The 14,887-nt window shown below is 40.2% G+C and overlaps 1 long non-coding RNA gene across 2 annotated transcripts in view; it reads right to left on the bottom strand.

The window, feature by feature from the left end:
- LOC134565138 (uncharacterized) overlaps window positions 1-9,136 on the bottom strand; it is a 77,221-nt gene extending 68,085 nt beyond the window's left edge. For both annotated transcript variants that reach the window (XR_010083785.1, XR_010083786.1), the window contains exon 1: window positions 6,755-9,136. This is a non-coding gene — a long non-coding RNA (uncharacterized LOC134565138). The remainder of the gene's footprint in view (window positions 1-6,754) is intronic.
- Between the last annotated feature and the right edge of the window lie 5,751 nt (window positions 9,137-14,887).

Raw genomic sequence — 14,887 nt, 5'->3', positions numbered from 1 at the left:
GCATGTCAGCACATCATAGTGTATTCTATCCAAATTTTTCATCACTGTGGTTTTGGGAAAAAATTTAAACTAAGAAGTAAGAGGTAATTTCTAACATCTACTAGTTCCAATGCCTCCATGGCAGGGGGGATCCTATCAAGCCCCATAGACTTATAGGGATACAGCTGAAGCAGCAGATCCCACACAAGTTCAGGTTCAGCTGGGAATTTATAATTCTCAGAACCATGCTCCATCTTTTTTGCCTTAGCTCCAAACAAAGATTGCTCCTCAGCAAAGGCAGTCTTCTGCCTCATTTCTTTCCCTTCCAACATTTATGAATTGCCTACTCCTGTGCCCTTAGGAGGTGGTCCTTAAAAAGCAACCAGCACTGATAGACCCCAGCCCCTTCAAATGCATTTTCCCAGGAGACCTTACTCACTAATTCCCTGGGCAGTTTGAAGCCTGCTCTCTTGTGTCCAGGGTGGAAGTTTTGCTGGTACTTCTCCTCTTGTCAACAGATTTTAAACTCAAACACTTCATAGTTGCTGTGGCCAAAATGGCCATGAATCACCACTTCACTTTGTCTTGGTTTGGAAAGACAAGTATCTGTCAGGGAAAACTGGAGTTTCCCTTGTAATGGACAATGTAAAAAAACCCCTCCCTCCAAATCATTACAATTTGGCAATTAGGAGCTTTTAGGCAAAAATATGACAATAGGAATAACAGTTACTAGGAATATTAAAAAAAAAAAAAATACAAATGCAGTAGTACAAAAAACAAACAAGCAAACAAACAAAAGTCCTAGAAAACCCTGCCAGAGTCAGAGATACGACCTGACACCCCATTGTCAGGGTGTTGGAAGCAGTCCAAATTAGTCTTCCTGGAGTAACAGGTGTTGTTTTGTGAAGTAGAGATGATTCTGTAGAAAAAAAGGGTCCACTGCTGGCAAGATGGGTCTGATCTTCCTCTGAGAATTCAGTGCAAAACTGGCCGATCTGGGGTCCCTGTGTCCCCATTTTATCTGGGTAGAGAATGGTTGGCTCCTCCCCACTGGGTGGAGCATCTCACAATGGGATGGTGTAATGTGTCATGTGGCTGGTGAGCCTTAATGGCCCATTTGCAGAAGATATCCCTCAGAGGGGGAGACAAAGTGGATGAAAGAGATAAGAAACACTGCCCCAGATGGTCTATCATCAGAAGGCATCCACCCTAGAGTTACTAGTGATAAAGAACCATATCTCCCAAAGAGTTTCAACAGATGAAAATAGAATACATATTTTTTGGTTACATTTTTCAACCCAAGACACACTTATGAGACCTCCCCTGTTAACAAGTTACAAATCAAGGAGGGCCTCTTTCCTAGTCTCTTCCAAGCCAAAACATTTAATGATTCCATGGCCTTTAAAGAAAAAAACCCAAGGTCACTTGCTAGATTGCATTTCCTAGTTGAGGTGGAAGGACTCCTAATTTTCTGTTTACTGTGTAGGTACCTAAATCTGAACTAGTCATTCTGGGTCCCCCTCATACCCAACAGAGATGAAGTAGATGCAGTTCTGAAGGGAACAATCCCAATTTAATATCTACTTGTCAGCTGAGTCACTGGTAGCCTAGAAGTATTTGCTCTCACCCACTGGAAACAAAGGGAGTGCAGAGTGACCAGCCTTGCTGTAAACCTTCAGGCCACAGGTGGCTGCCTGGAGCCTGATGGATGCTGGTGCCTCACACCATGCCCAGTTGTGATGAGTGGGGCACAGAAAACATGGGAACCTCTGTTGTAGTCTCTGCTAGCAAAATGTTTCTTCTGCTGTTGTTTCCTACTCTGTGAAATATGGGTTTTTTTCCCAATGTATCATGGGGATAAAGTGCAGCCAATTCTTTGAGGACAGACACAGGGAAACCTAAGGAGATACTGGTAAAGTCCCAAAGGCAGTCCATAGTTACTGGTTTAGTTTTCATTTGTAGCCTTCACATTTGCAGACAGGGTGCAGGTGGTTCATACAATGCCATTTTCAGCATACTGTGAGAAGACAAGAATGATGTAATGGCTATTACTTGCTTCTATTTCTTATTTATTAATGTGCCTGACCCATGGACTCTCTTCCTCCCACCATATCCAATTTATGTGCATATAACATATTCATGGAAACTCAAAGTGTATCATTTGCTGCCAGCCAGCCTACATTGAGTAAGTACAAAAAGGAGACTACATTACAGTGTGGGAAGTGTGGTATCACAAATGTGTACAAAAGTAAGGGCTCACCTCATAATTCATGTGTGAGGGAACAAATATGACACAGCTATGATTTTCATTGTTAATTTTTTGCAAGCACTTTTTAATTGTTTACAGGCAAGGAGTGGTGGCTATGTGTGGTCCCTCTCCCATCTTCCACTTTTGGCGGTTGGAGGGTGTTGGTGAGGAATCTGAGCAGTTTTTGATGCTCTCGAATCACCCCATAAGCAGTCACAGAGATGGAGCTGTTAAATGAGCTAAACTTACCAGCTCCCTTCCAGCTGCAACCACAGACCTGATGTCTCTCAAGACAGCAACACTGCCTCCTCAGAGCCAACATACAAGGTCTGATCAGACCAGAGCCCACTTCTCTGGTGTGTTATGACAAATCTCGTGGCTTATCAGCTATAAACCTGGTCCCACTGCTGTCAGACAGGAGTTGCCCACATTGTCTTTGATGAAGAGGATTGAAATAGATGTTATTAAAAAAGCCTGCTTTGATTCTGTTTTAAGTGTCTTGTATAGTGAGTTTTCCAATTTAATGTCAGAATCATAATGTACCATAGGCACTGTAATTGTAGTTACAGATGTTTCTGACTTTCAGAAAAGATTTCCTTATGTCTTGTAATACTGCATACTCAGTGTGAAAAACAAACCATTTACTATTTTTTTGTGTGTGCATGGGGGGTAGAAATGTCCTTCAGTTTCAGCTTAAGACTTTTTAGTTTGTTTGTTTTGCATTGAAGTCAATTCCTTTCAAGATTTTTTTTTTTTTTTAGGAGAAGACTATAGAATGAAAAAGATGTTTTCCCACTTACTTTTACAAGTCCAGCAGTGATGGCTAGGAATTTTAATGGTATTTCTAGCCTGGAGATAAAGCTAAAAGCTAAAAAGAGGTTTTCTCTTCAGAGGTTACCTCTGATTTTTGAGGAGCCCAATTAGCTCTAACCTGACCAATAAGCACATGAACAGCTTTGAGAAAGCTGGCGAAGCTTTGGCTGTCACATTGAAATACATTTATGAACACATTCCTACTTCTTGTGGTTTTATGGTTTTCAGCAATAAGCCTGTTGAATTCAGTTATATTTTTGCAAATTATACAAAAAATTAGCAAAATACTTTTCTTTCTTAATGTCAAAAAGATATAATAATCAGAATGTAATCTGATGTGATGTGGCAGTATGAAACCAGTCTTCCAGAAAATTGATTCCAGAAAGCAGTAGTCCTGGGAAGGGGTTCTACCCACCCTCTATTCTCCAGCTGATGTCAAAGCCTTTTCAAGATGTAAATGGAGAAATTTCAAACACAGTGCTTTTTTTCCTTTGCACTTCTTTCACTTCTCTCTTTCCTTTAAATGAAACTACACGCATCACTGAAAAAAAGTGAAGAAAAGCAAAAGTAAATAATATTTGGTGTCCCTGTGGTACGCATCAGATATTTTAACAGAAACTGCGAAAACCCTTTCCCTTTTCAATTTTTGGTCATGGGAGTGGTGAATACATTACAAGTCCTGAACAGCAGCAGCCTGGCTGTAGGCCACATGCCCACAGGACTTTTCTGAATGAAGAGAAAGATTAAAAAAAAACATTTAAAAGGAGAGATAATTATTATCTGACGTACAGGTGCCAGTGCACAAGCTGACTTCACACCTGAATTACCCTGACAGACATCCTCTGTCTATGAAGATCAGAAATAAGATGTGGCAAATGCTTGGCGTGCATTGAAGGGACTCAGAAACAATACTGTGGCCAGAGTTTGATGTTCCTAACATGACAGATGGGTTATAGAGGTATAATTGTTGAGAATCAGGTATCTTCTTCCAACTTGGTGGGAAAACCTCCATTTAAATCACATTTAGTCCATAGTCTTTGGTTTTTTAGGACTGAAAGGAAGAGCTGGACAGAGAACAACTGTCTCTTGAAAGGTTACAGATGTACTGTCACCACAGATATAACTGCTTTAGGCTGAGGTTCTTGCTTTACTAAAGAGAAAACAAGGGCAAAGGTGTGTGAAGGGAGAGTTTATACATTCTTCCTTGAATTCATTGTGTTTATAAAAGAAAGGCAGAGCTTTGTGGAGTGTGTCTTTGAGATTCTGAGAACATTTGTTTTATATGCTGATCCAAATGCTTGCAGTTATGGTATATCTATGCATTTCAATTTCATCAGCATTCATAGAGCAGCTAGATATCATCCACAGGACTGGAAAACATAGCTGAGTGGAACCAGGCCTGTTCCCTGACATAGCTCAGTTTTGAAAAGGCTGAAGTACTGTCATCTTCTTCACAGCTGAAATACACAGGTGTTTCACTACACAGATATATATATTTCTATGTATGTATGTGTATTACAGGCAGACAGCTCAGGGAGAGTACATTTAGATGTATTAAAATGTCTGTTTCAATGTTAATTAAAGCAATTTGCACATCCACTTGAATGTATTGCCATATATGTGAGAAATCATGTGAGGAAATCTGCGTGAGCAACTTACACCCCGTGTTTAAAACCATCTATAGAAATCCTAATTATGTTTGCAACATTTACACTTCATATCATGCTTACTGGGAGTATTAGAAATTTATTTGACAATGAGAAAATTAGAAATTTACAGAGTTAAGGATGGCAGACTGGAATCTACATGCTTAATATTTTCCGTCTTATTTGGCCTGAGTTTTGGTTGAGCCACATTGATATGTAGTGAAAAAAATGAAGCAATTGTAGCTAGACATGACGGCAGATCCCCTTAGACATATTAACAAATAACTTGTACCAGAATATATTCTAGAGAAGTCTGGGTGCCTCATTATTCTCTGAATAGCCACTTGTTTAAAACTAGTTTAAATTTTACTATACTGAACCTGTGTGCAACAGAATCAGAATGGCATGAACAACATCATTGTCTGAGTTTCCCTGTCTTCTTCTGTAGTTACTATCTGTGGAAAACTCTGCTCTGCACCCAGTTTGAGGACTATACTCCATAGGTACCAAATAGTGCTGAGGTTCAAAAATTACCAGATGCTAGCCAAGGACAGTGACCAAGGTGGCTGCTGTTACCTGTGCCAGGGGTTGTGTTTGGTCTGCAGGCAGGAAGCACAGGAAGATGGTAACTCCAGAGGAGGGAGAGCCCTTGCAGGCAGTATCTACCTTAACACAGGCCTGCAAATGGAGTTGAGCTCACCTGGCACCTCCACTGATCTCTGCATCTCCGCAGTTTCTGCGATGCACAGCGGGTAGAGCCGCAGTTACAGTGTGTTTGCCCTGGTCTGTCGGGTTCTCAGGGTGCCTGTGCATCCCCACCCACGGCCCGACAGAGCTCATGGGGCTCTCTCCGGGCCACAGCCGCTGTGGGGCAGGGCTGGAGCTCCCCGGCCGCCCCGCTATTCGCTGCCGGTGCCGCTGCAGCCCTGGAGGAGCTCGGCGGGGTAACAGAAGTTTCGTCGGCGGAGCTTCCAGAGGCAGCTTCCCCGTGCTGGAAGGCAGGAGGCGCCATTACACAGCCTGTGAGGGGGACGCAGCGAGCAGGCCGGCAGGGCCGGGGGCGCCCGTGGCTGCCCGGCCCGGGGCAGCACCGCGGCAGCTCACACGCTCCGGTCAGCCCCTCCCGCTCCAGGGAGCAGCTGTGTCCCAGCTCCTGGCCGCGGAGGAGCGGGAGGCCACGGCCCACGGCAGCGCAGCCTCCCCCGGTGTCTGCCAGGTGCGCCCCGGCCGCGGCTCCCTCACCCGGGGCCGCTCCGCCGGGCGGGGCCTCCGCGGCGGCCCCTCGGCAAAGGACTCGAGCTGATTGATCAGCAACCTACTACTGATCATGGGAAACGCATCTGAAAGTATCGATATTCTGCCTAATGTGTGCTCGCAGTGCTAGAAGTCCTTTAGCGCAGGGATAATTGTGCTGTTAGCACCGCTCTTACCCCGGCAAAACGCCACGGAATGCGGCACAGCTGAGCTGGGGGGATTCTGTCCACTGCGCTCCAGGGCTCCAGCGGCTCTTGTGCCTCCCGGAAAACTTGTCTCTCTTTCCTATTCTTTCCATTTCTCAGGTAAATGAATTAAATGGAAACTTGCCCTTTCCTTCTCGAAATAGCAACAGCAGCAGCGAAAAATAGCTCTAACAAAAATAACAATGAAAGACACCACCACCACAGCAAAACAAACACAACAAGAAAAACAAGACCTCAAAACCTGTGGTGTTTTCATGAAAATGTCAAAGCCTTTTGGTTAGAAAATTTTGAAAATATATGTTTGAGGAGTTCTTTTTAAAAATTCATATAGTATGTCTCAAGGAGGGGAAAGGAAGGACAGATAAGAGAAAAAAAAAGAAAAAATATGAGGGGGGAAGGAAAAAAAGCTGAATGGAGAGGAAAAAACAGAAAAATGAAAAAGGAACAAAGAAAAAAAAAAGACGAGAAGAAAAGAAAAAAAAGAAGCTGGTATTTCCTGCAAAACTTTGTTTAAAAGGAGAAGTAATTTTCAGCTGAAAATACTTCAACAGCAGCAATAAAGATGTAACTTTAACAAGTAGTTAAACCACACAAATAAATTTACTCACCTGCATGGCATGACTTCCTTGTCTGAGCAAAAGTTTGTGAACTACTCATGTGTCAGTAGGATGGATTCCTGGTAAAGAACTGATTTATTTCAGTGAGTAATCCTAACACAAATTGGGTATAAGATCGGAGTAGGTGTCTGGCTTCAGTGATTCCTGATTTACATCATTAGCCAGCGGAACTGAACTCTGACATTTCTCCTTAAACATGCTTAGTATTTAATGAAACCGGCTTGTTTGACCTAATGTTGTTCGCTGCTCCACGGAGATAGTATTAAACTCTGCCCTAACATGTATGTACATTAACCCTGATGATCCTAAAGGGAAGCTGAACTTGTGTATGTATCAGGGCAGAATTTACCCCTGTACTTACAATAACCAGAAATTTCAATTATATGTCTGGCACATGATAATTTTAAATTGATTTCTGAATAAAAGCAAGTGCTTTTTTTTTTACTGGCTTTAGCACTCAGCCAAGCCAATTGGAAAGAATGTGTAAACTTTACCTTTTGCCTACTCCATCTGCCTGTGCCTTGAGAGTTGCCTTTGCATAAACCTTACTTGGGTATTTGTTATCTACTCTACAGGCACACTGTGATCTTTATTTTCCTTTCAGCCACAGCCACCATCGAGTCTAATAAGAACTGGCATTATGTTGAGTTTTTGTAAAGTAATACTGGGGTTGAGGCTTATGTTTAGGGACGACTGTAAAAACCAGCCAAAGCTGTTCTCTGAAGAAGCTCAGGAAGGCACAGCATGGATGAGAGGAGTTCAGGGGTGCAGGACAAGTCACCCCTTCGGCTGCCTGGTAGCAAAACTCTTTGGTGTGAAGGACTCGAGGACTTGCAGGGGGTATGTTTTGCTCAGTGAAGTTTCTCTGGGCGATGGCTCAGAGCTCCTCGAGGCTTTGGGCAGGCTGCGGGCTCTCCGCTGGCCCGCGGAGGGAGCTGCAGGCTGCCGCAAGCTCCGCTCGCCGGGCCGGGCAGCGGGCGCGGGATGGGGACGGGGATGGTGCGGGGAAATCTCCGCTGAGACTGAACAGCCCGAGGTGGGAACACGGCAATCCAAAAACCGACGAGGAATTCAAGGTCTTTTTCCACCTACAGCTGAGAATGTGTTTGATAAGCAACACCTAAAACATGTTAGGAAAGAGACAGTTTGTTTGCTTGAGTGTGACTTTCTTGGCAGCAGGATTTCTCCCTAATTTATAACCATTATGTAAACTTCAGACTTCCAGATTCACACTGTGAAAATATTCAAGATGAACTAATCAGGGTGGAAATCTGAAATTGTTTCTGCATGGTTTATATCCCCCATCTGGCAGCACAGAACAAACAGTACGACCCTTATGGTGTTTACATGAGTTACCTTGTTGGAGGAAATGATTGTACTAAGAAAATTGTCCTTGCTCAAGAAATGTAACAACTTGTTGGCCTAAACAGGGCTTTTTATCTTTTAAATCTCTTCTTTTATTTTTTTTAATTTTTTTTTTCTTTTCATTATATGTGTTTGAGGAGGGGAACATTCATAACTCTGAATCAGAGCTTTCACACCACATCTGTCTTTTAACTATGAGATGAATTTCGGTAAAATGTGCAAAAGTTACAGTTTGTCCCTTCGATTACTCTCTATCGAGAGTAGTGTTGGGAAACATTCTGAGAAATCCTGGTTATTCTTATTACCTATTAAGACATTCAATGTGACTCTTTCCCTCCCTAAAAATCTTGGCTGTCAGCAGCTTCAAGTGGCTGTGTAAATGCAATGTGCTCGGTCAAAAAGCATAAACATGCTCCGTGATTTTCATTTTGCTGCACCCTTAAGTGGAGTTTCACTATAGCAAAGTTTATTATGGCCAGTTTTCATGGTATTTGATTGGATTTGCAGTTCTGTCACTCACCAAGTTTTCTTTTAGGAAGACGTAGTGAATAGAATATTCTCTATATATAGGGAGAATATATATAGTATAGTTTGACAAATGCTAATAATGATAATAAGACAAATTTGTCTTTTTGAGCGATGAAGTTTTCAGCAACTTTAGAAGAGAAATTTTGTTTCAGTTGTTGCCTTGCAGTGCAGAATGTTTTCCATGTTTGTAACAGAGTCTGAATGTGCATCTAGAAGTGTTCCAGAAAAAAATATATACACATAACACCGTGAGAATTCATAACCCTAAAAGGTAATTGTTTTCATTACAGAATGATCATTTAAGTTAGAGTTGTTGCACAGAGTTATCATGGGGAAGACAACATGTCTTTTGTTTAAACCTAAAATAAATGAGGTCTTGTGTAGTGAACCGTTTAAATTTTTTGGCTCTAGTTTGTATTATTCTGTAGTTTTCAGTTGGCCTTCTAGTGATCACTGTGAATTAATGGGATATGACTCTGTCATGTGAGCTTTCCAAAAAAATGATGGAATTACATTAAATTTATTTTACTATGAATTCCATCTATGTTCTCCCAGAAAAATTTCTGGACACAAATAATTTTAAAAACAACAAAACTGGCTTGTCTTTCAGGCTGCAAATTATTTTCCAAACACTTAAATTCATAATTAAAAAGTGGGTTTTCTTTCATCCTAATACAAAGAGCCAAGAAAATGCATACTTTGCATTAAAATTTTGGCAGTTTTTATACAGTTATTTCTTAGTCCAAATCAAATTTATATGCTAAATGATTTACATTGAAATTGTTTTATATTTCTTAGCTTGAAGGTTTAAGACGATTTGGAGGAAAACAACATATCCAATATCCCAACATGACTTTGCATTAAGACCTGATTACTAAATAAAGTATATATTTAATTTGGATTTTTTTTATTTTTATTTTTTTTAATGAAAGAAGTGTTCTGTGTTGGAAGGAGCTGCCGCTATATAAGGCAGCAAAAGAATTGGATCCTATAGCAAAGCAAAAGTACCATTGACTCTTAAAGAAACAGAATTAAAGTCAAATCTATAAAGAAAAAGGGGAAATTTTAGACATACGAAAGAAAAATTTATTTCCTGAATGCATTGTAGTGCTAGAGAGATCCTAAGGGTGTTTGAACATGACAAACTTTAGGAGCTGGGAGACGTACAAGGACGTTGTGAGCATTTTAAATAAAACATATCCAGTTAATTTAAAAGATCAAATTACGTATTACTCAATAGAATGCAAGGAAGTAAAAAGAAAAGATTTCATTTTGGAAGTACTTTTCGCCTTGTTCATAGGTCTAATATGAAGAGTGCAGATTTTTCCTTTTAATAATTTTTTTCTTTTTTTTTTTTTTTTTTTTTTTTTTTCTTTTTTTTTTTTCTTTTTTACAGACAGCTGAACGGCAACTTATTGTGAAATTTCAAGGGCTATTTTAAAGTGCATAGTTACCAAATAGATTTTAGATTTGTTGACATGATTGCTCTTATCATTACTTACAGGAAATATAAATTCTAAGAGAAGAGAAAACCTGGTGAACGTTGAATAATATCTAAAAATAATACGGTAGAAACAGTACTAATTTAAAATCCTTTACATGATGAAAAAAAAAGAAAAAAGTGAAGGTAAACTGCTGTTTAACAGCTTCCCACTGTTATATAAACTTTCAAACAACCATGAAATGTAGGTCTCTGGACATCACTTAAAAGAACCACAAATAAACAGAGGGTCGTACCACACTTCTGTTCCCTAATGTGTAACTAAAAGGTTTAGCTAAGAACAGAAAGTGTCTAAAACTCCTTTTTGTTTATCTACTGCCTTGTGTACCATAAACACAAATAAGCAAAGCAGGGCTGGAGAGGGGAGGTAGGATGCTGCCTGCCTGTGAATAAGGCACAGAGGAGGTAAAAAGCCTGTTAATGTCTCTGGAGGGTCATCTTACCTTTGTGTGTGCAGCAGGCTGGGACATTTATGTAGCAAAGAATCACCTACTTAAAAGTATAAGGACGCTGCACTTAACACTCCCGTGCCAGAACATCTCTGGGGACTTGTACATCTTTCATGGAAATTTGCTGAAGTGTAACTGTTTAGCAATTACTTGGGACTTAGAATAACGGTGTCCTTTTAACAGGGCAAAACACAAACAGGGTGGTGGTATCTAATATACTCCAGCCTGCAAGGCTGCATCCTTTTCAGACTTGCTGTGATCAGGAACAGAAATTTGTAGTAGTCCTAAATCATACAAAATTCCTCTGAAATTGAGGGTGGCCCTGTATAAGCTGGAATTTCCTTCTGTGAGGAACTGTTGGTACCTCTGTTGTTATTAGTGCTGCATTCGAGCTGGGGAGAAAGGTCTGTTCTTGGGGAGAAACCCAGCTCTGGGTGATGTCACAAACCCACGACCAGAAAAAAATAATCATCTCTTAGCTGCACTGGTGTAAACTAAGAGTTATGTAAATTGTCCAGAAGTATACACTGGCAGAAGGATTTCTTTTCTCCAAAGATAATACTTGCAATGCTCTCATCCTTTGACACCAAAACAGATTAAATAAAACAATGCAATTGTAAAGGTAATTTTCTTTGAGTCTTGCTCCAAAACTGTCCTACCTTTTCCATATCCCTCATAAAAAAGAAAGAAAATTCTCTCATTTGGGGATTTTATTTTTGCTTTTGTTTTAGCAAATAAAATGTTTAAGCAGCACAATGATGAGCAACAGCATAAATCCAATAGTTCACTGAATGTAGCATGTCTAGGAGAAAAGTGGGGCCTCTAGTTCAGACAGAGTAATTAATATCTATTGGGGTATAGGCTCCCTTGAAGTGTTCATTATGTGAAATCAGGTACTTACATATGCAGCAATTAAGTTGATATATATCGTGTGTATTATTTATTTATTTGTGTAATGTGTGTGTGATAAATTACCAGTATGTGGACATACTTTGAAACCTGTTCCTAATCTCAGTGCTGGTCATGTAACCTAAGAAGGAATGAAAACGTAGGCTCGAGTGATGATGGTTATACAACACCCCAACAAGAGCGAGATATAGCGCAAATGTCATTACAGCGCAGGGCTGCACACAAAGCATTGTGACCACTAGCAGGTTTAATTCGTGTGGTAAAAAAAAGTCTGTGTGTGTGTGTGTGTGTGTGTGTAGCAAGGATTAATCAAAGGATCCATATGCTCCCTTTGTTCCCATTTACAGGAACATTTCATGGAAAGAGCTCACTGGTGGCATTTCCAGAGCAATGTGGTAGGTGGGAGAATATGCAAAGGGTTACAAGCTGTAGAATGAAGTCAACAGCCTGCAAGCGACCCAGTAATAATGCAGTTTGCAGAAGGAGTATGTACAGGAACAGAAAGGAAAAATATATTCCCCATCTGGGCAGTTATTGAACATTTTTGACCATGGAACACGCAAAGTGGGGTGGAGCAGAGATTTTCCTGGCTTGCCTTCCACATCAATCAGTTTGTTGGGAATTGTGCACAGCAAACACAGTTGTGCCACTCTGAAAAAGACAATGGATCAGAGAAACAGCAACAACATTTTTCCAAAATGACTGGTGGTTCTAGGGTCTCATTGGACATACTTTGAAGCTGTCACACTTTCAGGAAGCATTGAAGCCCTATTCTCTGAAACTCAGGCCCTCTCAGTCAACTGAGGGCAAAACACATTGTGTTTAGAAAGGCACTGAGTGAAGGGACATGAAAATCTTCATCCAAGATAATTGTGTTCAGGGGATTTCTGTCACTGCAGTAAACAACTATGAGAATTCAAATCTGCTGTTCTTATTATTGATGTGATTTTCAACCAAAATGGAGAAATAGCACATCATTGCAAAACAGCAAAAAAGATATAGATACCCTTCACAAAAAAAAAAAAAAAAAAAAGCATTTCAAGGAATGTGCTGATCTCACATCTTTTCTGTCAGAAGTAATAACACAGCCACTTTTAAGTCATGAACATGATTTTCAAATAACGTATACAGGTTATACAATATTGGAGATCTGCCACTGAAATGACTTTGTGTTGACTGTTGAATGGTAAGTGAAAGGCTTAGGGCCCAAAATGGTATTTTTAACTTCTCAAATACTCTACAAAGGTTTAAACACACACCCACACCCACACACACCCCCAAAAAAGAAAATCAAACCTAACCAAACCAAAAAAACCCCCAAACCCCAAAATTGGTGTAAGAATATTCATGTCTAATTTAGAAGACCATATTAGCCCAGGGCTAGCACTGGAGGTTGTTGAATGTTCAGCTGAAGCTTTTTCCAAGGAAAAGTCAATTTTGTCAACATTTTTAATTGTTAAAAAAAAAGCCAGGAAAGAAAGAAATTATTCTAAGTATCAAGGTTTCTTTTCAAAAAGAAAAGCCCCAGTTGTCTGCTTTTTGTTTTTTCTTCTTTTTTTTTAGAAACTGAAAGCAGTCAAACCCCAGTTTTATGATCAACAAAAAACTGAGAAAAAGGGAGAAATAGTTTATCTTTCAAAAATGTCATCAATATATTTAATTATTACTGGAAGCTAAGGTCTCTGACTGCTTGAATATTTTTCTTTTCCTTTCTTTCCTTTTACATACTTTTGTGTGTGTGTGTGTGCATATCTGCCTTCACAAGGCTGTAAATTGTGATTAATCTCCCAATCTATCACCAGGATTGAATTACACTTTGTACTGTGCTGCAAGACTAATTAATTTAATAGTCTTATGTAAGTGCAGTCTAGATGTGGTGGTTTTGAGCCTTCTCACACATTTTGAGACTCCAAACTGAGTCTGAAACTTTTTAGGTTCATGTTCTGGACAAGCCTGAGAACGTGCCAGCTCTGGCTGCTGTGGGTTGTGCACGCTCAGCTCTGCCAGACATTATTTGGGTTAGTCAAGCACAAGGACAAGCACACATGTTCCTTCCTCACCCATCCTCTCAATCCCATGTAAATGCTCCATTCCTAAGATATCCTTTCTCAACTATATTGCTATAACTAACCTAAATAGACTTTCCAGCTTACTGTCTTCTCCTCATGGTCCAGACACCTTCAGTTCTTTGAGCTTTGAGAATGTTTGGGCCAGAAGCAGTAACAGCTCCTCTGGTCTATTATATTGCTGTAGTTGTTTTATGTGCCAAAACTCAAAGGAGCTTAAAATAGCGCAGTGACTTGTGAAAGGTTCTTCCTCATCAACTCAGAGAAGTCACCAGAGAGGCAGAGGTAGAAATAAATTGAGCCCAGAGTATATTTTACTGTACTATTCCTATGAAAGCAATGAAAAAGTCATAATATTGGAATAGTAAAATTCTTTACTCAGGGAAGGAATTAAATTCCTCTTTCCACGCAAAAACGTGCACATGCACATCTGACCTTATTTTTTGTAACACAGATGTAGATTTTCTCCACGTTCTGATATGCACTTCCAAATTGACAGAGCTGGTTTTGTACATATTCTGTTCTGTATTTTCTAACATTGCTGTTGGCTTCCTGCCCATTGTGGATGTCTATTTGCACTGCTGGTTTTGACTTTGTAACTTTTTTTAAAAATTTTTTTTCTTCTTCTTCAAATTTACATAGCATGAGCTTTTACTCAGCTAGAAATCCTGGCCTGGGTTTTTCCACAGCCCTGAAACTCATGAAGCAAAGAGGAAGTTCATGAAGTGCAGACAAAAGCAGAGTTTCCAGACCAGACCAGTGGATTTCTTCACCCACTGTACACAGCTTGAAGCTCAAGACAATGAGTTGGATTCTGAAGATATCCTAAGTCAGCTTGGAAGGACTCCTAATTTCCCAGAAAGCTAAATTAGCTCCCTCGCACTGTCATGGTGAAACCACTGTCAGCTGAAGATCTGGAATACCACTGCCTGGGTTATCTCAGCTGCATCAGTCAAGAGCGTTACAATTTTGACATTTGGGAGAAACAGTTGTAAGATTTTAATGAGGGCAGACACTTACCACCCCCAAGTAGCCAAATGGGCTAAAAATATCCCTTGATTTGGTATTCCTAGGTTCCCTGAGGTTAGTGATATGTTTAATTTGCTGTCCATTTGAATGCAGGAACTCCCTTGACAGATTCTTGACAGTGGAGAGTTTTGTTAATGGTAAGGTTTGAATCAAGTAACATTCCCACTCAATCCCCTTCTTTAGCTGTCCTCAACAGTATACTGCTCAGATTTTGTTCATAAAATGAAGCGCAGTAAAGATTCCAAGATCTGGCAGGTTCTCTGTTGTTCTTTATTTT

Source organism: Prinia subflava, chromosome 2 (genome assembly GCF_021018805.1).
Source record: "Prinia subflava isolate CZ2003 ecotype Zambia chromosome 2, Cam_Psub_1.2, whole genome shotgun sequence".
Classification (NCBI taxonomy): domain Eukaryota; kingdom Metazoa; phylum Chordata; class Aves; order Passeriformes; family Cisticolidae; genus Prinia; species Prinia subflava.
This window is presented reverse-complemented; position numbering and strand designations above follow the sequence as displayed.